We start from the raw sequence: 25,106 nt of genomic DNA on the forward strand, positions 1-25,106 counted from the left end.
GCATTGACATAGAAAAAATAAAAAATCTCGCAGAGTTGCAAGAAGTTGCAGCTAATTTTTATATATTTTGTAGAGGACACTTCAAGCAAACTTTTGGAATATGTTTTAGAGAGGAACTCGGTGGAACTTTTTTTAAAACGCTAACGAAAGTTTGAGTTCGCGTTTTTTCAAGGATTATTACCTTCACCAACTCATCATACCGATTAATCATACACGCAATCGAAACCAAGTCTCTCTACCAATGAAATATATTGCACTAACCTTGATTGTTATTTTTTATTTTATTTTATTGGAATACACGAAGTAATTAAGTTTTACCAACGTTTAGAAAACGCGCGACAATTTTGCACGAAATGTGAAACTAATGATTCCTCTGGACGCTGATGCTTGCTATGCTTGTATTAGTATTTGTGATGCTACCCAAAGCTTACCAATACTTGTTCACAACCTGGGAAATATCTGTGAACACTTCTGGGTACTGCATCCAAATAAAAAAGAAAGAAAAACGATTTTTGTTTATGGCTCAACGCACTGTGCGTCGCGAAGGAATTTCTCGCCGGATTCGTCGCATCAACGTTATGTTTATGAGAAAAAAAATTTAGGTCTCGGAAAAAAATGTTGTTGGCTAGGGGCACCATAATTAAAAGGAATGGTTAAAAACATAAAATCTTCCATTTTGTCCAGTTCGAGCTTTAGGGCCTCACCAGTGACCAGTGTAATGTATCGGTCAACGAAATTTAGCCATCTTCAAACACATAAGACGCTTCCAAAGAAGCGGCAGCATAAAGAATTACCGTCAGTATTTTTGAAATCCTTATCCAATGAACCAGAGTCGTATTCCGATCGGATAAAAATCATCGTGGGATTACAATATTATTTTTTTTTTCAACTGTAAGGACTCATGTCCTTGTGAAACCTTTTCATATTTGATGTACGAAAAAATTTTCATTTAGGACTACGCAACACGCAACAAAAGGCAGGACGTTATCACAAATGTTGCCCAACAAACTGATATTACAATCAACAGGTATTTTCTTTCAAAAGAATTTTAGTAATATGTAATATAAGTAAATGAATACCACTAAAGTTATCGTTTCTACTCGATTTGGCATGCATTTTCGATGACAATAAACCTGAACGAATTATTTTCGTTTTTGGCATCTTCAAGCCTTTAAAAAAATTCCAATAACCTATTAATATGGGATATTTTATCTGGTTGCAAATTAATTTTTATTTTTACTTCTGTAGCACTCGATTGCAGGCTTGTGATTCTACTCAATAGGTGGAAAGAACAGAATAGTTTTTTTCAAATTTTTTGTACCACACTTTTTTTTTCTGCTTTGTGCTATGTTTCTGGGTTGGCGAATGGTCGGACACGTGTCACTTGAGATTCTATTGTGGTCATTCATCTCTGTCCAGCAACTCCTATCCCAACCACCACGTGGTGTCGACCGGGATACGAGTAACCTTAGCGGAGATCGGGTAACCAACCCCGGTGGAAACTTTGGTCCTATGCTGACTAGGAAGGGGGAACGTACGCGGCTGTTTCCCCATGTTCGGGGCGGCGTACAACAGCGTCTGATCCGAAGCGGCGGCTGAATCATGAAACGCGGTGTCTCGCCAGCTATATCAAAGACGGCAGCCTCGTCGCGAGACTAGGTATCGCAGCCCTAGTAAGGCAGCATACCGAATATTAAATACTACGAACAATCCAGATATAAATACGGAACGGAATTATCGGCATGGACCTAGGCGATCGAAAAAGGACAACGATTATTGGAAACTCGGTCCTTGGAATGTAAAGACTCTTCTCGAACCGGCACGCGCAAGTACCCTGGCTAGAGAGCTGCGGAAGGTGAATGTGGAGGTTGCAGCTATCCAAGAGGTGCGGTGGCCGAAATCGGGAGAACGCGAATTCCGAGCAGTAGATTCTATTGCGGACACTTCATTTAAGTACCACATCTACTATAGCGGCGGCGTGAAAGCAGAAAGTGGAGTCGGTTTCGTGTTAATTGGAAAACAGATGAAGAGTGTCATTAGATGGAGGCCGATCAGATACCGTATACGCGTGTTGAGAATTAAGGGCAAATTCTTCAACTACAGCCTAATAAATGTGTACGCACCGACCAACGAGAAACCTGATGACGAAAAGGAGGAGTTCTATGAGCTCCTGGAAAAGACAACCAATGAGTGCCCAGGACACGATATAAAGATTGTCATCGGAGATGCAAATGCACAGGTTGGGCAGGAAGTCTTCCGCCCCGTAACTGGTAGGGAAAGCTCCCACTCTACTACGAACGACAATGGCCTGAGGCTTGTAAATTTCGCTGCAGATAGGGAGATGGCTATCTCTAGCACTTATTTTGCACGCCGGAACATACGTAAGCACACCTGGATGCACCCGAATGGAGAGCTTTGCTCTCAAATTGACCACGTTCTGATTGATGGACGGCACTTTTCAGACGTTACAGACGTGAGGTCGTTCAGAGGACCGAACGTTGACTCGGATCACTATCTCGTAGTAGCCAAAATCCGCGCCCGGCTGTCCAACGTGTTGAAATCCAAGGCAACGAGGAGGATGCAGTTGAGCATCCAGCGGCTATCAACTGAAAGAGTGGCTGCAGAGTACTCGCAGAAGGTTGATGAACGGATTGAGGAAAAAGTTGAAGGGAACCTGAATGAGGCACATCCACAGTTCGATCAGCAGTACAGCGCGAGAAGTGTTGAGTACAACTGCGGCAGCTGCGCCCAATGAGTGGTTTGACGCTTAGTGCCAGCGAGTGACGGAGGAGAAGAACCGTGCCAGGGGTCACATGTTGGCCACGGCTGTGACTCGTCAGAGCATGAGTAGATATCGAGATGCAAGAGCCGCTGAAAAGAGACTTCATCGCCGGAAGAAACGACAGCATTGGGAGCGTATTCTTGCGGAGGCGGAAGGTTGCTTCTCCAGGCACGATGCGAGGAGCTTCTACAAGAAAGTCAACGGAATCAGGAATCGAAACGTGTCAGCCCCTGTCATGTGCAACGATAGGGAGGGGAACCTGATAACCGATAAAACAGAGGTGACCAGGCGTTGGAAGGAACACTTCAGTGTGCTGTTGTACGGTGAGCGAAACAGTGAAGTCGAATAGAGTAGGATGACTATTGAGAATGGTGGTCAAGCTGTGGATCCACCATCCATGGACGAGGTGAAGAAAGCAGTGAAAGAGCTGAGAAACAGCAAGGCAGCCGGAAAAGACGGCATTCCCGCCGAACCCTTCAAAGTCGGGAGCGAACAGCTGTATCGTGCCATCCATTGGATCATGCTGAGAGTGTGGTCTGATGAAGAATTGCCCTCGGACTGGTTGGAGGGTCTCATATGCCCGATCTACAAAAAAGGCTATCGCCTGGACTGTAGCAATTATCGGGGCATAACTCTTTTCAATACCGTGTACAAAATTCTCTCTCGCATCCTGTTCCACAGACTGAGGCCGTTGCAGGAGACTTTTGTTGGCGAGTACCAATGCGGTTTTCGAGTGGGACGCTCCTCGATGGACCAAATGTTTACCTTGCGACAAATCCTCGATAAATTTCGAGAATACAATTTGCAGACGCACCATCTGTTCATAGACTTCAGGGCAGCGTAGGATTCAGTCAAGAGAAATGAGTTATGGCAGATTATGATTGAACATGGCTTCGCAACAAAGCTGATTAGGCTGATACGTGCCACCCTTGAAGGTTCTACATCAAGCGTCAGGATAGCCGGTGAGATATCGGACTCGTTCGTGACGTTAGATGGTTTGAAGCAGGGTGACGGGCTGTCGAACTTATTGTTCAACATCGCATTGAAAGCTGCTATACGGAGGGCTGGTAGAAGCGGCACCATCATTACCAAGTCGCACATTCTTCTCGGTTTTGCGGACGATATCGACATCATTGGTATTAACCGTAGAGCTGTGGAAGAGGCCTTCGGACCTCTCAGGAGGGAAGCTGCGAGATTAGGGCTCGTCGAAATACATGGTGGCTGGCAGAGTGCGTGGTAGCCCGTCGGAGGTTGGTGCTGCGGTGGTGCTAGATGGGGAAACATTTGAAGTAGTCGACGAATTTATTTACCTGGGAACATTAGTGACATGTGACAACGAGGTTAGCCGTGAGATAAAGAGGCGGATAACAGCCGCAAACAAGGCCTTTTACGGACTACGTAACCAGCTAAGGTCCCGCAGTCTGCAAATCCGTACTAAACTCGCACTCTATAAAACACTGATTCTTCCGGTGGCTCTTTACGGCCATGAACCATGGACACTGAAAGAGGCTGATCGGCGAGCTTTTAGTGTTTTTGAGCGTAGGATTTTGCATTCAATCCTTGGCGGCAAACTACAAAGATGAGCGTCAATCGGAGGCTGTATTTAGCAGGAATCCCGATAGAGGTCGTCGACTTCGGGGTAGACCCGCACTCGTTGGATGTGTGCTATCGACGAGGATGCACGTGAAATAGGTGTTAGGGGCGATTGGAGGATAGCAGCCCAAGACCGAGGGACATGGCGACGTATTCTGGATTCGGCACTGGATCGATAGTCGGTCTGTCGCCCTAAAAGTAAAGTAAAACAAGTAAAAAGCACTCGATTGCAGGCTTGTGATTCTCTTCAATATGTGGAAAGAACAGAATAGTTTCTTAAAATTTTTTGTACCACACTTCTTTATTCTGCTTTGTGCTGTGTTACATACACCAGAGCTGAGCGAAACAAGAGTTGTGAACCACTCTAGTTAAAATATATAGAAGTACAGCGTGCTGAGATAATGAGTAAATATGGCGGCTGGTTATTTTTAGTTGCGGGATGCAAAGCAAATAGGGCAATTTCATTTCCTACTTAGATGCTCCCAATGTTTTGTATATGTCTACAAGTCCATTTTTGGGCCTAATTAGAAATAATTTTTCACCTGCTCTACGTGAACCTGCGAAACGTTTTTTAGCTTTTGAAAGCTATATTTAACGGCCCCCAGTCTAAGTCGGTTTGCAAACTTGTCATATATTTTTTCTAAGTTTGCAAATGAGCTTCATAAAAGAATACTTTTTTGCTAGCTTTTGACTATAAAAACCCAATGCTGTTTAGTATACACAGAAGAACTCTACTAGAAAATTGGAATCGATTTCTAACAACTTTAGATCTAACTGGACGTATTTTCTCCTATCTTGCTTTAAGCAGTTTTTTAAATGTTTCTCATCTTAATTTAAGGTTTTTCTATATAAGATAAAAGATTAAAAAATTATTAAAAGATATTTTTCAATCAAGTTTACGGTGTTTTGTGAACTTGAAGCATATTTCAGTAACTTCTAGTATATTTCGGAATCATGAACATTTACAACTGATTTAGAATTTTTTAGAATCCTGACAAAATTCGGAGTTTGATTCGCAATAGTTTCTAGTTTTGCCGATTTTTAACGTTAAAAGCATTCCTAATTATTTTCAAATAAAATTTGTAATTTTTCTTTAGTTCAGATTTATTAGATTCAAAAACGCATTGTAAGGTCATTGTTAGCTTGGTTTGGGGTGCATGAATTTTTTATGCTATTTAATGCCAGAGTCATTCCATGCTACTTCGAACATCGATCCTGATCGACCTTTTCCGATTTCGCTGAAATTTTTCATAGTTGGTCCTTCTTGATAGAGAAGTCATTTTATGATACCAGTTCTTCATGTACATGTAGTCATTTCATGATATCAGTTCTTCATGTAGACTCGCGACTGCTGCTTCAAAAGAGCCTATTCAAAATGGTGAATGATGGATAAAAATTTCTATATAAAAAAACAACTTGTTTGATTGAAATGGTGTTTTTCGCAAAGTTGTAGGTAGTAAAATTGTGGTTCTAAAGAAATATGTACACTGTAAAAAAAAATTTTTTTTTGCGCTAAATTTACCAAATTCTTACAAAATATTAAATAAGTCACTGAAATTCTACTCTTCGCTACTGAGCTTTGTGGATACGCTACCGCGACCTGTGATCGCACTCATTCCAGGGATTCGCTCGGGCAAGGACTAACTATAGCCGTCATAAAGAAACAAACAAATTTAAGAAAAATCACTGCGTTGACAATAAATAATTGTTCTATCGATGATGATCTCCAAATTAGTGTTCATTTTGGTTAATCTGTCGAAATATGGAATCGTTCAAAGGTAGCTCTTCTTTGAATAAATACCACAGCTTGAAGGAAGATTCAAGAGCACGGTTTATCACAGTTTATTTCTGGGAATTGGTGCCACAATTTCATTTCTAATAACAGTATCATAAATTGTATTTTTTCATGAAATAATTATAATCCAGAAATGTTGTAGCCTACATGACATAAAACCCAGCACGAATTTTGTTTTCTATTATCAAACTCTAATTTTTTTGCATGAATTATTTGCAGCTGTATAATTATCTCTCTCGCGAACGTATGTCATATGATGAGAATAAAATCCATTTTGTTGCGGCAATGAAAGGTTTATTGGCAGTTTATTGGTTCGCAAAAAATAACGAAGGACAGGTGAAAAAATCACCACTGTTAACGTTATGAAGCTCATTACAACTGTATTCAACAATACGTAGAAATTATTATTTTCGAACCATTTGGTTTATTAATATTGATTACAGCAATTCTCGGAGTTTTTTTTTTGTAAAAATATTGCTCATTGAGTCAAAAGTCTTAGTGCATAAAATGTGCAGTTTCACTAAAAATAAAAATAAAAAAAAGTGTGTGCTTAAAATCGTCCAACAATACGTTGCTGCCTTCATCAAATTCTCACATTATGACTCGATTTTCGCACTTCCATATTTTTACAACCAGGTATTAAACCAGTGTCCATCGTAAAACTTTTTTGCCGCAGCCTGCGGGGTTGGGAATGTGGCCAACAGTAACTATTATTCTGCGAAGCCCAAACGTACGCAGATAGTGCTACTGCCTGGCAGGATCCGCCAGCAGGCTTACAAAGAAATGCATTTAACAGCACGCTCGATAAAAGGTCCAATGAACAACAACAACAACAAAAAAAACGACAGTTCGAAAATATGCCGTAGGCTTGAGAGATATAAAAATCCGATGCCGTTGGAACGCTTTGGGCTTCCAGATCAGTGCCACGATACGTTCACAGCTTGAGTTTTATGGTCCAATTCAGGCCTACGACGTTGATGTTTAAATTAGCAACAAGTAGTGAGTGAGGAGTTCTACGAAACTTCAATGTTCATGACACTGACAAAGTTCTGACAATAACCGTCAGCTGCCGGTGCTATTCAGCTGATATTTGGGTGGAGATTTTTGGCTGTCGCTATCGCGATGTGTTCATTTTTTTTTCTTCCTCATAATTATCTAACCATTAAACCGATACCCGCTCAACTAGTCTGCGAGATGATCTGGCAGCTAAACTCTTTGACCGCAGAGCGGCCAGGAGACAATCAGCTTGAAGTGGATTCATAAAATTTAGTGGCTGCAAGCTGTTCCGTTGCCTTCCAGCGTCGAACATAAAGAAGCACGTCTTAGATTGTCTGATAATACACATCTGCCACACACGATTAAAGAAGCGAGTTCTCCGGTTTTAATTAGTTTTTATTGACTTGACTAGATGAGAGTGTTTATTTTTTTCTGTTTAGAAGAATTATACTACTTCGTTTCTCATGTTGTCTGTCGAAATGGAATTGTTTTAAAAAACTGTTTGACCCAATTACCAAAAGGATTGTCCCTTTCCTATCAATTACCACCCACGACAAAGCGGGGTTTTCATTTTCGTTCAGCCGCTGCATTCGCATGATATATGACATGTTTCCACAACATCCTACTGAAGATCTTACTTCTGAACAAACCCGTCGAGTAAAACCAGCATGCATCCGATTGGCATCATCCCTTTCGGGTTACATGCCTGCATAGATGCAGGCCGATGGACGGACAAGTTCCTGGTCAACACATCAACTGCCAATGGTGGGAAAACCCCCCGTCGAACCTCTAATAGAACCCAACTGCGTGTGGCGTGGCTCCGTGTGAGTATGTGTTTGTACGTATGTGCAACACAAAAGGCAACCGAAAGCGTTAACAAAATCAGCTTTCTATTCTCGACAACAAACAGCAGGATACTCCGGAGGCTACTCGGGATAGGATCGCTGCTCGAAGCATCCTAACTAATGAAGAACGGAATGCTTCCCCGGTACACTTCGTCTCAGACGAAAGGCGAGAAGATCCTTTTGTTGGCCAACAGTGTGCACAATGCAGCCATTCAGGGTATTGCTTTCCGGAGAAGTTTTTCGTCAAATTCCTCCCTGCCGGCAAAAGCGAACTGTAAGAAACTACATATGTAGTTGTATATGTGCGAGTGCTTCGAAAGATGGATGCTATAATTTGGGCAGCAACAGTCCACAAAAGGAAAGCATAAGGATGTCTTACAAACAGTTTCAGCTCAGCAGGACGTGTTGCAGAAAAATGAGCAATTTTTCTACTTTACTTACCTCACCAGGAGCCAGAAAATTCGTGAAAGGAAACCAGTACCCAGGAATGCGGAGAAATCGTGTTTTGAATAAAAGTATCCTTCCTTAGGATTCACACAAACACACACACACACACACATACCGGCACTAGTTTAGTTTGGCTGCTGTTTTTATTTTATTCAGCTTCGAAAGAATGAAATTCGGATCATGCCGGACACAATGGACTCGATGCAAGGTGCTTCCTGATGGGGCATTGTTCCGTCGGGTTGCACCTCAAAAGCAACGGAGTGTACCGAGTCCTTGCCGGCTGGTGTTAAGCACTGTGAAAATTGGCTGAGAATTGGTTCCGGTGCTAATGATGGCGATTTCAGGTGGTATGAACGAGGAATTGATTTGCTGCGCAGATGATTGGAAATTTTAACGGTCGAAGCGTCGTGACGAATGCCGGGCATCGAAATTGAGAACCCGTAGGGCTTGCTGGCGTTTTGAAAGTAGGTTACTCAAAAGTATTCTTTAAGACATACAATCGTTGTAATGATTAAAAAATCGTAGCAACACACTCAAATATGAGAACTCTCACTGCCTAGTAAAATAATTGCTATCTAGGATTCAATTTGCACTTGCTGATGTTTGCTACGGATTTGATATCTTATGGAATTTGAATTTTTGGTTGAAGAAATATTCTCCTTGCTTATTTTTGTTTATGTTTTCACATCATCTTTTTGATTTTGCTATTTATCTTTTGCATCTACTTTTTACTATTACAATCATCATTTTGTTTTTTTTTTAAATACAGGTCGGACTCGATTATGTAGAGTCCCCATTATATATTGACTCGACTTTATATGATTGGATTATATATAATTTTAGATTCGATTATGTATAGAAGCAATAAAAAAATATTCTTGAATTTCAAATATGACTTATCTAGAACTAATGTATCGTAAGGGAATATCTACAATATACGTAACGCTTGATAAGAAGGGGAAAAATAGAAAAAAAATTTAAAAAAATTAAATTTTGAAAATATATTTAAAAAATTTAAAAATAAAAAACTAAAAACATTTTTATAGAAATACCTACCTGAATAAAAATAATTTCAAGAATAAAAAAAATTAAAAAAAAATTAAATTTTTTAAATTTGAGAAATTGAATACAAACAAGTTAACAAATCTATATATACTTTTATATATTTTTTAATAATTTTCCTTACATTTAACTGCAATTACATCAGGGATAACTACAAAATATGTATTTTTTTGCAAGAAATATGTTTTCTGACTTTTAGGTGGATGTATCAAAAATAAATTTTTTCTTACTTATTCGAAAACAACAAATCTTTTATTAAAAATGAATATAAAACATTTTTTTCTCTGATTCGGTTATAAATGAAATTCGATTATATATAGTGAAAAAAAATCGGAGACTATATATAATCGAGTCCGACCTGTACTGTGTTTTAGTTTTATTCCTTTACATAAATTGCTCTTTGCTGTTTGTGTTTTAATACTAAACCTTCAATTACTGTTTCATGCCATTTGTTCTATATATTTTGCGTTTCGATTTTAGATCCTTGTTTCTTAAATTTTGATTTTATTATCGAGAGCTCGGATTTTTTATGTCCGACAAAGGGTTATCATGAATTATTAATATTTAACTTAGGAAATGATATTTCAGATTTTCACGGTCCCGAATTTTGGACTTTAGATTTCTGATCGAAGATTTTTGACGTTGACTAACGTCTATATCGAAGTCAGGCCCCTGAATTTGAAAATCTAGTAATTCAACCAGGGAAAACCAGAGAAAAGTGGTCAGGTTTTGAGCGCTTATTTTGCAGTCATCTATAATCAGGTTTTCGAGGTTTTGGCATCAATCGATCAGAAATTCTTTTACGGTTAAATTTATGTAACAAAAACAAACTATTGGTTGAGATACACTATTGAAAAATTGGTAATTAATATCGATTGTCTAAATCATACCGCGCAGCCAATCACTACCTCTCTTCCCAAGCACAGTCGACACTAACAGATACAATCGATCTGACTTTGTTGTTATTGTTGTTGTCACTTTCTGTTTCCGATGTTTATGCTGCTGCTAGCGGAAAAAACCTTGCAAATATGCATCTTTTTGTTGGTGTTAATTTTACGACAGCGGTCGGCGCCCCATCATTCTGATTCCAAAACCGCACCAGTGACATGCGGACGCTAGGTGATAGCAGCTGAAAGGAGGAAATACAAAAGAGTACCGCTCATCTTGTGCCGGTTTCACCCGTAATGCTGGTGGCTTTAGTAGTAAATGGCTACTGCAAAACACTTAAATGGCTGGAATTCTGGACGGACTAACCAGGAAACTATAATCGGCAACTGGCACCTTTTGGTGCCTCGAAATTTTGGTACAGAAGCGGCTAATTGAATTTTCTGTTTTACCAAATGCTGCTGCTAGCGGAAAAAACCTTGCAAAAATGCATGTTTGTGTTGGTGTTAATATTACGACAGCGGCCGGCGAAGCTTTCAAGAAACATTTGTCTCTACCATTCCATCATCTATGTAGCCCCTCCTTCTTTCTAACTATCTGACGAAGCCTTGGTATAAAACGTATCGTTCGAACATTTCACCCCATCAGTTTCATTACTAAACCGTACCGGATACATACGACCGCTCGGTGTTAGCAGCTAAAAGGAGGAAAAACAAAATAGTACCGGTCATCTCGTGCCGGTTTCACTTGTTATGCTGGTGGCTGTTAGTAATAAATAGCTACTGCAAAATACTAAAATGACTGGAATTCTGAACGGACTAACCAATAAACGAGAATAATCGGCAAATGGTACCTTTTGGTGCCTCGAAATTTTGTTACAGAAGTTTTGTAAAAGAGGCGTTGCAATTCCCTCTACAATTCCCTCTTCAATGGAATATAAGAATACGGTAGTCAACGTCATGCGGTCGTGTCTTGAATACCACCCTCCTACTTTTTTTGTTTTCTGGTATTGGATTCGAAATTATTTTGAATTTTAGATTTTAGATATTAGAGTTAAGATTTTAGATTTAGGATTTTAGTTTTAAGATTTTAGATTTTCGACTTTCGATTTATGATTTATGATTTATGATTTATGATTTATGATTTATGATTTATGATTTATGATTTATGATTTATGCTTTATGATTTATGATTTATGATTTATGATTTATGATTTATGATTTATGATTTATGATTTATGATTTATGATTTATGATTTATGATTTATGATTTATGATTTATGATTTATGATTTATGATTTATGATTTATGATTTATGATTTATGATTTATGATTTATGATTTATAATTTATGATTTATAATTTATGATTTATGATTTATGATTTATGATTTATGATTTATGATTTATGATTTATGATTTATGATTTATGATTTATGATTTATGATTTATGATTTATGATTTATGATTTATGATTTATGATTTATGATTTATGATTTATGATTTATGATTTATGATTTATGATTTATGATTTATGATTTATGATTTATGATTTATGATTTATGATTTATGATTTATGATTTATGATTTATGATTTATGATTTATGATTTATGATTTATGATTTATGATTTATGATTTATGATTTATGATTTATGATTTATGATTTATGATTTATGATTTATGATTTATGATTTATGATTTATGATTTATGATTTATGATTTATGATTTATGATTTATGATTTATGATTTATGATTTATGATTTATGATTTATGATTTATGACTTATGACTTATGACTTATGATTTATGATTTATGATTTATGATATATGATTTATGATTTATGATTTATGATTTATGATTTATGATTTATGATTTATGATTTATGATTTATGATTTATGATATATGATTTATGATTTATGATTTATGATTTATGATTTATGATATATGATTTATGATTTATGATTTATGATTTATGATTTATGATTTATGATTTATGATTTATGATTTATGATTTATGATTTATGATTTATGATTTATGATTTATGATTTATGATTTATGATTTATGATTTATGATTTATGATTTATGATTTATGATTTATGATTTATGATTTATGATTTATGATTTATGATTTATGATTTATGATATATGATATATGATATATGATTTATGATTTATGATTGATGATTTATGATTTATGATTTATGATATATGATTTATGATTTAAGATTTATGATTTATGATTTATGATTTATGATTTATGATTTATGATTTATGATTTAGGATTTATGATTTATGATTTTTTATTTGTCATAAACGGTTTTGTAGTTCCGGATTTTTATTTTGAATTGAAAATTTTCTATTCTTGAAACTTTAGTTTTGCATTGGAAATTTTAAATAAATATTTTAAGCAATATATTTTTTTCTGATTGAACAGTTTGACTGGGTCAAATTTATTTGAAAAAATTATAAAAAATTAACTTAAACGATATCAACTTCTTTTTATCACGTCAAAACTATTAATTTAAAAATATACCATTTTATTTCGAAGGTTGCAAAAAAAAACTAATTGGGTTATGAATCACAAAGCTGTGTATATCATTTTTCAAACGGCTCTGTTAGGACTTGTCGGATTCCATGCTAATGCATACCTACACATTATTAGTTCATCTTCTTTAGAAAGAACAAAGCTAACAGTCGGCAACAACCCCGGGAGGTAAACAGCGGTAGACTTCAGCTGGCCAACCAAACATAAAGACAATTAGCTGACTGATGCCTGCCTTCGTCGGAATCGAGTCCTCCGAAAAAAAAATTTCCTTTCCCTACACACTGGGGCACCCGAAAGATCCTCCTCTCCGGGAGACATCTTTTCAGCCACTAATAAATTATCGTTAAATGCGCCAGCTGAAATCGATCAGGCAATCGAAGGCGAAGGCGAACTGCTTATCCCTTTCAGCTCGACTAAGTAAGCCTCGCAGCTCGCATAGAGCAAGAAGCTTCTATTTTAACGTGACACCGAGCGGAAAAGCTCGTAAGGAGTTATGAAATTATTTATGACATTCATGGCCAAGCGGTTTTACCTTGTTGCCGTCGCGCTGTTGTTCGAATAGCGTAAACGACGCGGCGACAGGAGAGAAAAAAAATACTAAGGATAAAGGTTCACGGCGATTCGTATGAAGGAAGGACAAGAGGAGCTCGCATCGGCTAACAGAAGGATACACACACGCCAGATCAATGTCGCGTATTTCATATTTATATAAAATATTGAAAGATTCTCTTTGCTTCGTTCGAGTCATTGCAACGCAGCCGGAGTGCGCCATTCGCTTTCTGCGGAACAGCTCTGGGTAAAGAATAAATGATCTCTTGATATATTTTATGCCCATTTCGGGATCAACATAAAAACAACGAGTTACGGCCTTGTGAACCCGACACAGTCCCGGCGATGCGGGCACGGAAGAGGGCTTGTATCGGTTCCCTACCGACAGTCAAGGTGGATCAAGCGAAACACAGCAAATACGCGACGTGATGTGAGCAATAAATTTTCCAGTCCGATTTTGTACATTCCAATTAAAATGTTAACGCAATGGAAGTCTCATCTTACTAACGAGATTTTTAATTGAATTTAACGATTGTCGCTGTGGCACTGGCATACACAGGATCAATTAACCAATCTTTAAGTGTCATTCAGTTTCCACAAAATACACAACGACCAAAAATCTGCATGACAAATTTCTTATGGCAATAATTGACCCAAAAACACTCAGATAAAAATATTAAAATTTCAACCAACACTCGTTCTGAGGCTGTAAATTCCTCCATCAACTTGATTAGATTATTAAAACGGCGCATCATTGAGGCGCCCATTTCACTCGACGCATCTCGACTGGCATTAGTGTGAGCTCAATCACGACTACATCCTTTCCAAACTAATTTGTATAAATTCTTACCAAAAGTGTCCCTCGCAAATTCCGTAATCGAATTTTTCACCCTAATCCTCGAACTGGAGACGACGGTTGAGCTTCGAGCTTCGACCAAAATCAACAACAAAACCGGGGGTGACAAACGGGAGGGCGAAAAAAAAAAGAAGACAAAAGATATACACTCCTCAAACGTGATTTCCAGTGCCTTACACGGACCTGTCACAGTTTATACAGTGCCGAAGAACGCTACTACCGTCTTCCAGCAGCACACTACCGAAATGTGCTTAGACATCAAATCAATTATAATTTGTCCCCGATGCTTCCAGCCGACACTTTTCCCCACAGCAGCGTCCGCCTTTCGATCCCTGCGACGGAACAAAAAATTCCACTCAATTCCAACCTACAGTAGTGCGTGTGAATTGAAATTTCCTCCGTCTTATCGTTAGGGAGTGTCTTAATTTCAAACGCCAACTAGTGGCCCAGTTTTGGAAAGGTTTTCCTCGTTCTGTGAACTTCACCCACCCTAAAGTGCCAGTCATAAAACCGAACGGCTTTATTTTGACTTTTATAATCGTGACATGTACCCTGAGAAATGGATTACGCTCGCCTCTGCTGCTTGGTTCCAAAAATTGTCCGAGGACTTTCCATTCCCGCTACTAACACCAGCGAAGGGCGTTCCAGCGCTTCCATCTTGGCTGCTGGTTCTGCTTCTTCCGTCGGATTTTACGACTTTTGTAAACACTCCACCAAGTCGGTTAACGCGGCAGCTACTCTCAGGTGGCGGGAACCTTCTTAGATGGGCGAAATTGAAAAGCTGTTTATTACCCTCGGCCCATCGGAACCGGAGGTATTATTTATGGTGACGGGATCTTCTCCTCCATTCATCCGCGCAAGGATGCCGTCGGATGCTAAGTGAGTGCGTAGAAAGTGCGCTGCTGCCTGGAGTTTTTCGCGTTTTAGATTATGTTTATGGCTTTGTCTTTTCGCTTGTGGTGGCACTGTGGCAGCCATTGCATTGGTTAACCAAGAAAAAGAAGGATAAATCGTTCCCGCATTTTTCTCCTCATTTTATAGGAACGAATATTTCGTCAAAGTTCGGTCTCTCGGAATGACAGACTATGGTGGTGGCGGGAATGGAATAATCAGAAGCATTTTATGATGAATCGTAAAACGGAAAATCAGATTTGAAACTTCTAGATGGTGTTGTCGGGGATGTAATTTGGCGGTAGCACCTGTCTCGAGAAAGATTTTTATTGCAACTCCAAACCGCACTTTTAATGAGGTGAGTGGAACGAAAATTGTGTCTTCAGTGTGGATGATATTTCGCTGTTTAAGAATATTCTCGTGGGTCAATTTTGTGATGAGCTGAAATATTCTCAAACACAATATCTATTCCAAGAGATTGGGACCACAGTTTACAAAGGAGGTTGGTTACTTGAAAGTTTTGGGAGTGAAGTTCAGTAAAAGTTAGTATCTTACAGTAGTAGTGAATTATGATTCACTTATCTCAGTATTAAAAGCAAATATGCAGAAACATAAGATTAGAAACCTAAACCCAAACGAAAGATGTGTTGTGTTAAATACATTCATCTTGTCGGAGCTTTGGTATTTAGCCCAAGTCTTTCTACCTCTGAATCGTCACCACGTCATTCGCAGAGAATGTGGAAATTTTACTTGGAATGGATTTACGTTAAAGTAGAGAGAAACCAATTATACCTGAAGCTAAAACACAAGCACTGTTTGTTAAAAACGTTCTATATAAAGCTGACAAAGACGGAAATTTTAGACAGGAAAATTACCTTCTGGATTTCCGCGTTCCACAACGACTTACGAAAATTGCCCGATAATTTATTACGATGGCTTTAGATTTGAAGAGAAGGTTACATTTGTTACATTTGAACAATTGTGTACCAAAAATAGAAGGGAAAATTTATTGGAAATACATATTTAACACGGAAAATTATGAGTTTTTTACAACTTGTCTAGAGCAAACAAAAAAGTGATATCATATTTAACTTAAGATCACCTTAATACAACAACTTACTGTGGTCGAACGATGGCCCCTATTACAGAAGACGAGGCGAGCAAAATATTGCACATATTAGGGAACACGAGTGAAACTTGACTGGTGACAGCTGAGTGACAGACAAGCTAATCGTCCAAAATCCAGCCGATTCGCCTTCTGCAATTCCAAAATCAATCATACCAGTAACTCAACGCTCGCCTTGTTATTTGTAAAAGGCTTTTATATTTATTACTACCGAACAAAATAAATTAAGTAAGCTGAAATGAAACCGAGTTTAGCTCACCTGAAAAATAATTGTAAAATCCAGAAAAAGAGAGAGACAAAAATGACAATCAGGTGCAAAATTGATGATAAACTAAAATAATTGAAAATCAATCGGTCAAACTAAAAACAGCTGAATGAACTTGAATCGTCAATAATTGCTGCCAAACGAGGGTCAACTGTTGTAAATTTTAAAAACTTCAATCAAAATTACAAACAAAGGTAATGACGATGAAAAAGGCTGTCACCTAATACGCTAAAAACGTCTAGATTTCAGAAAATGTCACTGCGCACCGGCTAAGGAGAAAAACGACAAAATCGCTGGATGCAAAAAAAAACAGTTTCACCAAAACTTGCAGACGGGTTTGAAAGTTATCTTACAGAAAAACAAAAGTTACACTGCACCACAGAACTCTTTGCTGGATTCTTTATGTCTGTGTCGATAGTAAATACATTGAGTTAGTCTGGAATCGAATATGATGGGCTAGTAAAATTAATATTCGTCCCAAAGAATACATGAGATTCCAAATTTTGCATCATGTTCAAATGATTTAGAGAAGTTTTGTTTTGAAGCCCAATATTTTCTAATTTTATTTTTTGCTTACAGTAACTTTTGATTTTACTTGAATTAGGTAAAGAATCTGTTATCGGTATTTCAATATATTTTACAAAGTAATCTTCGAGTGAACTTCAATAATGACTTTGCTATAGTAGAATTCAGTTTCAAACTAAAAAAGTGGTTTCAACTATCTAACTCGCTCTGCAATGATTTCAAGTGTAGTATTTTTGTTCTCGCTATGCACACCACAATAGTCTATTTTCCTGTGTGTGCAATTTTTCTGCCTCTAGCAAAATTCTTCTGTGATATCAGCATCATCTAAATAACAAAGCCATGAAAGTTTGTTGACAAGAAAAAAAAGGTTTTACCGAAAACTTTCAGATGTACGTCGTAAAGTACATTTCTCAGAGGGTTAATAGTACGACAAAATTATATGTATTTAAACATATTTTTTAACCAAAAAAATAAGTAATTGCGAGGAGATCCGGAAAAATAAATAATATAGGAACAAAAATAAATGAGATTGGAAAGAGGGAGTAGCCATTGAGGAAATACGAGAAAAAGAGCAAAGAATACTACAAGGTATACAGCCCTAGGGTTGCATGAAATGGTGATGTGGGACTAAACACTGTAGTTAGAGAGATTTTTTGTTACAAAAGTTACAAAGTCCACAGACAGAATGAATTCGTTTGCTCAGTGACTCACGTATTTTTATTCTCAGCCTTCCCTTAAAATCTATTTTTAGAAATATATTTAACAACACTCGAAATAATTTCGTTGTGTTTGTAGTATTTGGTTGTGCAAACAACATTTTTGACAAGGCACAAGCATATCGTTTTTGTTGAAGAAACACCAAGAACTTCTTGTATTGTGTCTAAATCCGAATTAACTTTATTCCCTCAAAAACCAAATCCAATTATACTATACTAAAAAGAATTACTTTTCTTTTTCCGACTCTAAGCAAAGTCATGCTATTTTTAATTTTAATTTAAGGAGTAAATGTAGTAATTACGTATATAATTTAATTTTCTATCTTCATTACTACATTTACTCCTTAAATTAAAATTAAAAATAGCATGACTTTGCTTAGAGTCGGAAAAAGACAAGTAAAAATGTTTGTGACGCAAGTCGATGTTGCTGCTGGTAGAGATGGCAACTTACTGGCACGTTTCTATCTCTCACACTGAGAAGTCATTCCAACTTCCACTGAGGATGTTGAAACAATAGCCAGCTATAAATAATAGTCTCTACTGAGTAAATGTACGAAGTGCGAGAATTGGATAAGCGATACAAAACTCGATTCTAGAACTACGTCTTTAACGTTTTGCGGTGGTGTAACGGGAACACATCTGACCGGATATTGGAAGTTGTGGGTTCGAGTCCCACCTGCTGAACTATATTTTTCGTAGTTTCTACAATCATATTTTCAGTTAGTTTAATTTTCTATCTTCATTACTACATTTACTCCTTAAATTAATATTAAAAAGAATTACTAACAATGTTTAAATTTTAGAGAAGATTTTGAATAAATCTTAAATGGACAAAAACTTCACAAGCATTCATCGGCTCTTGCTTTTCTTTAATTTTGTATATTTAAGAATCTACTCTTCCTATATTATCCAGTTACGAGTATTTAGTCAATGGCGAAACTGAAATGAAATAAAAATAACTTATAACTTATAACCGTTACAAAAATGTACAATTCTTGTCGGGTAATTTATGGTAACATATTCATTAGATAAACTTTCAATTACCATCAGCAGTAGCAATGCGGTTTTTTCGCATTCGATTGAAGTGTCCCGCTGCAATATGAATAGTACCGCTGCAGTATATACACCCAACGCAAACGGGGAATATTTTATTACTCTTGGGCAATTTTTTATTACTTTATGTGTCTTATGACTGCGCATTTTACACAAAAAGTAACAAACAAAAAAGTAATAAAAATTATGACGGCAACACGCTTGTATGTGTTTCTGCAGGAGAACATACAGCCAAGCACCGCAATGCATGTGTTGGCAAGACTTCAATCGCTGCATTTGTATTGATGCAACGATCTGGTTCATTTTTGTCTCCCTTAATCCACACATAATCAGAATCTCAACCGTCAACCTCAAATGTCCAATTAGAAACACTTTCGTTTCGTCCCCCAGTGTTTACTTGAAATGGAAATATGTAATACTGTCTAACCAGAGTTGCCGAAGTTGCGAATATTGTTCTGGATGGGCACGAGTTTTGTATGTTCAAACAGGTCCAAATGAGTTTCCATGAACCAATGGTTATGTGCTGTAAATAGCTTGCAAGAAAGCGAATGTTTTTATTTTTCTCTAACGCAGTTTACAGATCGTGATGTCATTTTAAGGCGCATTTCAAGTCTTTGAAATCATCAACGTTTGCATACTCTATGACGGGGAAAATGTTGCTTGGCAGCTTTTGTCATATTTTTTCGCTACTCCGTATGCATACAACGAGCGAACTAATACACGCCCACCGGATGAATTGGAGATTGAAGAAACTTGTAACATGTGCAACTTATGCGACGGTGTGTGATTTTTTTTTACTTGAGGTGGAAAGGGAGCATTTTTCGACAGAAAAAACGTTGCATGTGGTTGAAACAACCATTATTAGATAGTCGTATTCTCATAACACGTGCTAAATATATGACAGTATGTGTTGTTACTTGACTGGGGAAGAATTTTATTGCTTTTTAAGTAATGGATTTGTTACCTAAAAAGTAATTTTGCGCTATTGCTTCTAAAGTAATAAGGAAAAGTTTTGCGTGTATAATAGAAGTATAATAGAAGTGTACCGCTGAAATTATAGACGCCGAAAGATTTGCGGCTCCCTGCTGCATATATACTGTACGGTACTGTTGCTTTCATCAGCATGTTTTCTTTCGAGACATCAATTTTTAATACGTTCTAACAGCAGATTTAAAAATTGTTCAAGGAAAACGGTTAATTCAAACTTTATTAATAACCTTCACCTTCAAGACATCAAATTAGTTCATGGAAGCAAACAAAAATTGGTTTTTGCTTTTGGTTCATCGCAACCGAAGCAAAAACTAAACCACCACAACACAAGACTTCCGACCGTTGGAAACCAACTTTTAAGACCAATACGACACAACTGAATTTTCCCTTGAAAAAGGCCACCAAAACGGCCGAAACGTCGGGCAATTTCGCTAGATTGTCGTGTATTTTCTTCATAAAGACTGAAAAAGCCAAAAAACAGACCAACCTTTGTATAACTCTATATGATAAATGGAAGTCGAAGACAAATATGTTGAAAGCACGTTGGATACCTGTGACGGCACTATTTGAGCTATAGTTGGCTCAGTGAAAGGGCAAGTGCAGAGCTGACATCCTTCGTAGGGTTCTAGTTGGAGCATGTAGGTTGATTTGACGCAAAATGGCAGGGTAGTCGACCCGTGACGTCAGGATATCTGAGGCGAGCATAGCGCGTGCTGTTTCTCGACGTAGTTGGAGAGTATCGATTTGAAGCAGCTGAATCGGTCCCCATACCTGGTATTACGCATAGGCTGTTGCCAGGGAAGCATTCGAAGAGCATAACGTACAAACCGGCGCTGGATGTTTTCGATTCGGTAGATAGCATTGTTATATTAAGGTACACAGACTGTAGAACAGTACTCCAATGAAGACCGAACGAGCGAACAGTAGAGCGTGACCAAGCAGTTGATGTTTTTGAAATCACGTGTCATTCGGGAAATGAGTCCTAGTTGTCTAGAAGCCGTCGCTACGATGAAGGATATATGTTGTTTGAAGATGAGTTTTTCGTCCAGGAGTACTCCAAGATCCTTTATGTAATCGACGCGCTGTACTGGAGAGCCGTTGAGGATGTAGTCAACTTGTAATGGCCTGTGCTACCTCGTAAATGTTATAACGGAACATTTGGACGGGTTCAGTACCATACGATTTATCTCGCACCAGGAAGCGAATATGTTGAGTTGTTCCTGAAGAAAAGCGGCGTCGGCAGCATGTTTGATATTGTTGAATAGCTTCAGATCGTCGGCAAATGCATGACGGGGGCATTTTAAAGAATAGTATACGTCGTTGAAGTAAAGCAGGAACACTAGTGGGCCAAGATGAATGTCTTGCGCAATCCCGGAGAAATCCGAGAACGATTTCGAGATTTTGTCGTTAATTTTCACACTCAGAGTCCGTCCCACTAAATATGACTCTAACCAGCACAGCTAGCTGCCGCTAAAGCCATAACGATCAAGTTTGGCGACGGCAATGCGATGGTTTATTTTGTCGAAAGCGGCTGAGAGGTCCGTATAGATCGTAACCGTTTGAGATCGGTCAATGAAGCTGTCGATTACGAAACTTGTTAGGCAGAGTCGTACACGAGCGTTTCGGAAGAAGCCCATGTTGTTCGTCAGCAATGTTATTTTGGCAGTGCGCGAAAATTGGTTGCAGTACGATTAGCTCAAACAGTTTCGATATAGCACACAAAGCAGATATGCCACGATAGTTGTCGATTTTTGTACGGCCGCCCTTTTTGTACACCGGGAACAAAAATGCGTGTTTCCAAGCTGTAGGAAATCTTCCTGAGGAAAGCGACAAATGCAACAAGAAACTCAACGGTATAATTAAATCAGTGATGCACTTTTTCAGCAACGTGGCCGGGAACCCGGACCAGGAGAATAGGAATGTTTCAGTTTACTAGCAGCGGTTAGAATCATTGAATCGTCGATGTTAATCGAGGCGATTGATTCTCTTTGGATGGTTGATCTTTCTCGGTGAAATATACACACACCATGTTTGTTTTACATGACGTTTCGGCGTACTGTTATTCAGCCATCGTCAGATATGACAAAACAGCACTGGTGGGAAAATTTATCGGCGAACAATCTGCATATTGCGGTACAATTATCTGCTTTCTCGCCAGCCAGCTCCATACTAGAGGGCAGACCTGATTGCTTCCACTGCATGTTGACAAAATTCCAAAACTTTTTTGGATCAGTTTTCAATTTACTCTCCATGAGCCGCCTATAATTTGAGTAGCAGCGTCGCCGTAGTCTTTTATACTCGTAATTTAGTTGCCGATAGTGTTCTCGCAAACAAAGCGTATCGTTTGCTGAAAACCTTTTCAATGCAGCTTTTTTCCTAGACATTTTCCTTATACTCGATGTAATGCGTTCATAAAACAGTGCGATCAAAATGTATGATTTAGCTTTTTTTAAAACAAACATTTTCGAAATCTAGCGATTTCGAAATAAAAAGAAAACAGAAAGAGTTCACTGAATAAAATTGTGTGAAAGAGAGAGAAAGTGATAGTGAGAAATAAGTGAAGAGTGAAAGCAAAGAAATGAAAAGAATAAAGGAAATGAAAATAAAAGAAATCAACAGTTAGAATAAAATACAGAAGACAGTTTTTTTTCCGTGTTGGGTATTTTATCACTGCGACCAAATTTTTGATCTTTTGTGACATATGCCCTTTTTAATTTTGCTAAGTCAGGATAACGTACCACTATTGGAAGTGGCCGTCATGATATGACCAGTAGCATTAGTTCAGTCTGGTATTACACTTCGCATGAAGCGAACAACCGTACTGGGAGTTGTTCTCCAGATTTTAGAGGGCTCTATCAGCCCCCTATTGAAGAACTTATGTCTTTTATTAATATTTGCCGGACATCGGTATAACAGGTGTTCAGAGTCTTCTTTTTCCATGCCACATAAGCGACACGTATCATCTTGAAGTTTTTTCATAAGCTTCAAGTGATAACGGCTCGGACAATGCCCTGTTATTAGACCAGTATATGTGCTTAGAACTTTCTTTGAAAGCTCCAGTATTTTGCGAGTCATAGGACCGTTCGGTGTGATGAACATCTTTGACTGCCTACCAATGGAAGTATTTGTCAAGTTGGACTCATCCTTCGAAATTTCCCATGCTTTCAGCTCCATTTTAAGTGAAGAAGCGGATAAGCCACAGAAAGGTTCTGGTCCTATGTACTGATAAGACGATCCAAGTCTTGCAAGTTCATCGGCTTTTTCGTTCCCATCGATTCCACAGTGACCAGGAACCCAATATAAATTTACTTGATTATTGCTACCCAGTGTTTGAAGTGATTGAGAACACTCCCAAACAAGTTTTGATGTGCATGTTGCAGACTTCAGAGCATTTAAAGCTGCTTGACTGTCGGACATGATGCAAATGTTTGAGTGTCTGTATTTCCTGCGTAGGCATATAACAGAACATTCTAGTATAGCTTGGACTTCGGCTTGGAAAACGGTTGGCCATCGACCCATCGGAATTGATAGATCTACTCCTGGGCCTGTTACTCCTGCTCCCACTCGATCGTTCATTTTTGAACCATCTGTGTAAAAAACAATTGATCCCGGACGGAGATCGGGACCCCCGCATTCTCAAACATCGCGCTCAGGTTTAACTATTTGATATCTCCTTTCAAAGTTGTATCTTTTCTCCATCCAGTCTTCATTGTTGGTTACTAGGGGATTGATACGAATAGTTTTTAGAATATTCAGATGACCTGTTAGGTCACCTTCAAAGAGTTTTAAGAGTTTTTTAATCCTTAAAGCACTCTTCTCTGCTTCTAATTGTATAAACTGATGCAGTGGAAGCATAAAGAGTAAAGCTTCCAATGCCTTGGTTGGTGTACTTCTCATTGCACCCGTTATTGAGAGAGTAGCTAGCCGTTGAAGTTTTTCCAACTTATCTTGAGCACCTCTCTCTTTTGTTTTTGGCCACCAGACCAGTGAAGCGTAGGTAATTCTGGGTCTCACAATAGCCGAATAAATCCAATGGATCATTTTCGGTTTTAGTCCCCATTGTTTACCAAAAGTTTTATTACATATCCATAGAGTATTGTGGCTTTGCCTATAACTTGCTCTAGATGTGTATTCCAGTTAAGTTTTTTTGTCAAGGAGTACCCCGAGATATTTGACGTTGTCTGAGAGTTTCAAGAGCTCACCTTTCAAGCTTATGTTATTTAGCATAACTTTTCTCCTTCGTGTAAATGGAACGATAGTAGTTTTTGAAGGATTTACATTGAGACCTTCCCTATCGCATTCGGTTAGCGATGATATCGTCATACTTGCCACGAACAATTATGACTATATCATCAGCAAACCCAACTATTTCAAACCCTTCATCTATAATTTTTTTAAGAAGATCATCAACTGTTAACGACCACAATAGAGGAGATATCACTCCTCCTTGCGGGCATCCTTTTATTGCTTTTACACTTATGTACGAGCTTCCAAGGTTTGCTGATATTTCTCTTTTTGATAACATCTCGGTGATCCAATGAATAATGCAATTGTCGAAACCACGTTTCTTCATTGCAGCCGTCATTGAGTCATGGGATGAATTATCACATGCTCCTTCTATATCAAGGAACTCCGAAAGTGAAATTTCTTTCGCTGCAAAAGATTTTTCTAGTTTTGTAACAATAGTATGAAGTGCTGTTACAGACGATTTACCCTCCTGATATGAAAATTGATATTTGCTGAGAGGAGATTTAGAAAAATAAATAAATATAACCTAGAATTAGGCTTGACTTGAAGAGTTGTGTTAGAATAGGTATTAAAACTGCTTTACCCCTCTGTAGTAGTACTGAATAAATCCCGTCCCTACCAGGTGACTTGAAGGGCTCAAAGGAGTCTATTGCCCATTCAACTCTACTTTCAGTAAAAATTTTGTTGGCCAACGTAATTGTATCATCCCTGGTTCTATCCAGCCCAGTCGTAATATTCACTATTTCGTGAATTTCCGTCCTAGTTTCAGGAATTCCAGTTCTCGATGCAGATGAACTTTGGTCTACACGTGAGTCAATAATGGACCCGGGAAAGTGTGTTCTCATCATTAGCTCCAATGTTTCGTTAGTAGAGCTAGTATAAGAACCATTTTCTTTCTTTAAAGTACCTAGTTCATTCCAAGGACTCTTTGCAGC

This window comes from Wyeomyia smithii, chromosome 2, assembly GCF_029784165.1.
Source record: "Wyeomyia smithii strain HCP4-BCI-WySm-NY-G18 chromosome 2, ASM2978416v1, whole genome shotgun sequence".
Lineage (NCBI taxonomy): Eukaryota > Metazoa > Arthropoda > Insecta > Diptera > Culicidae > Wyeomyia > Wyeomyia smithii.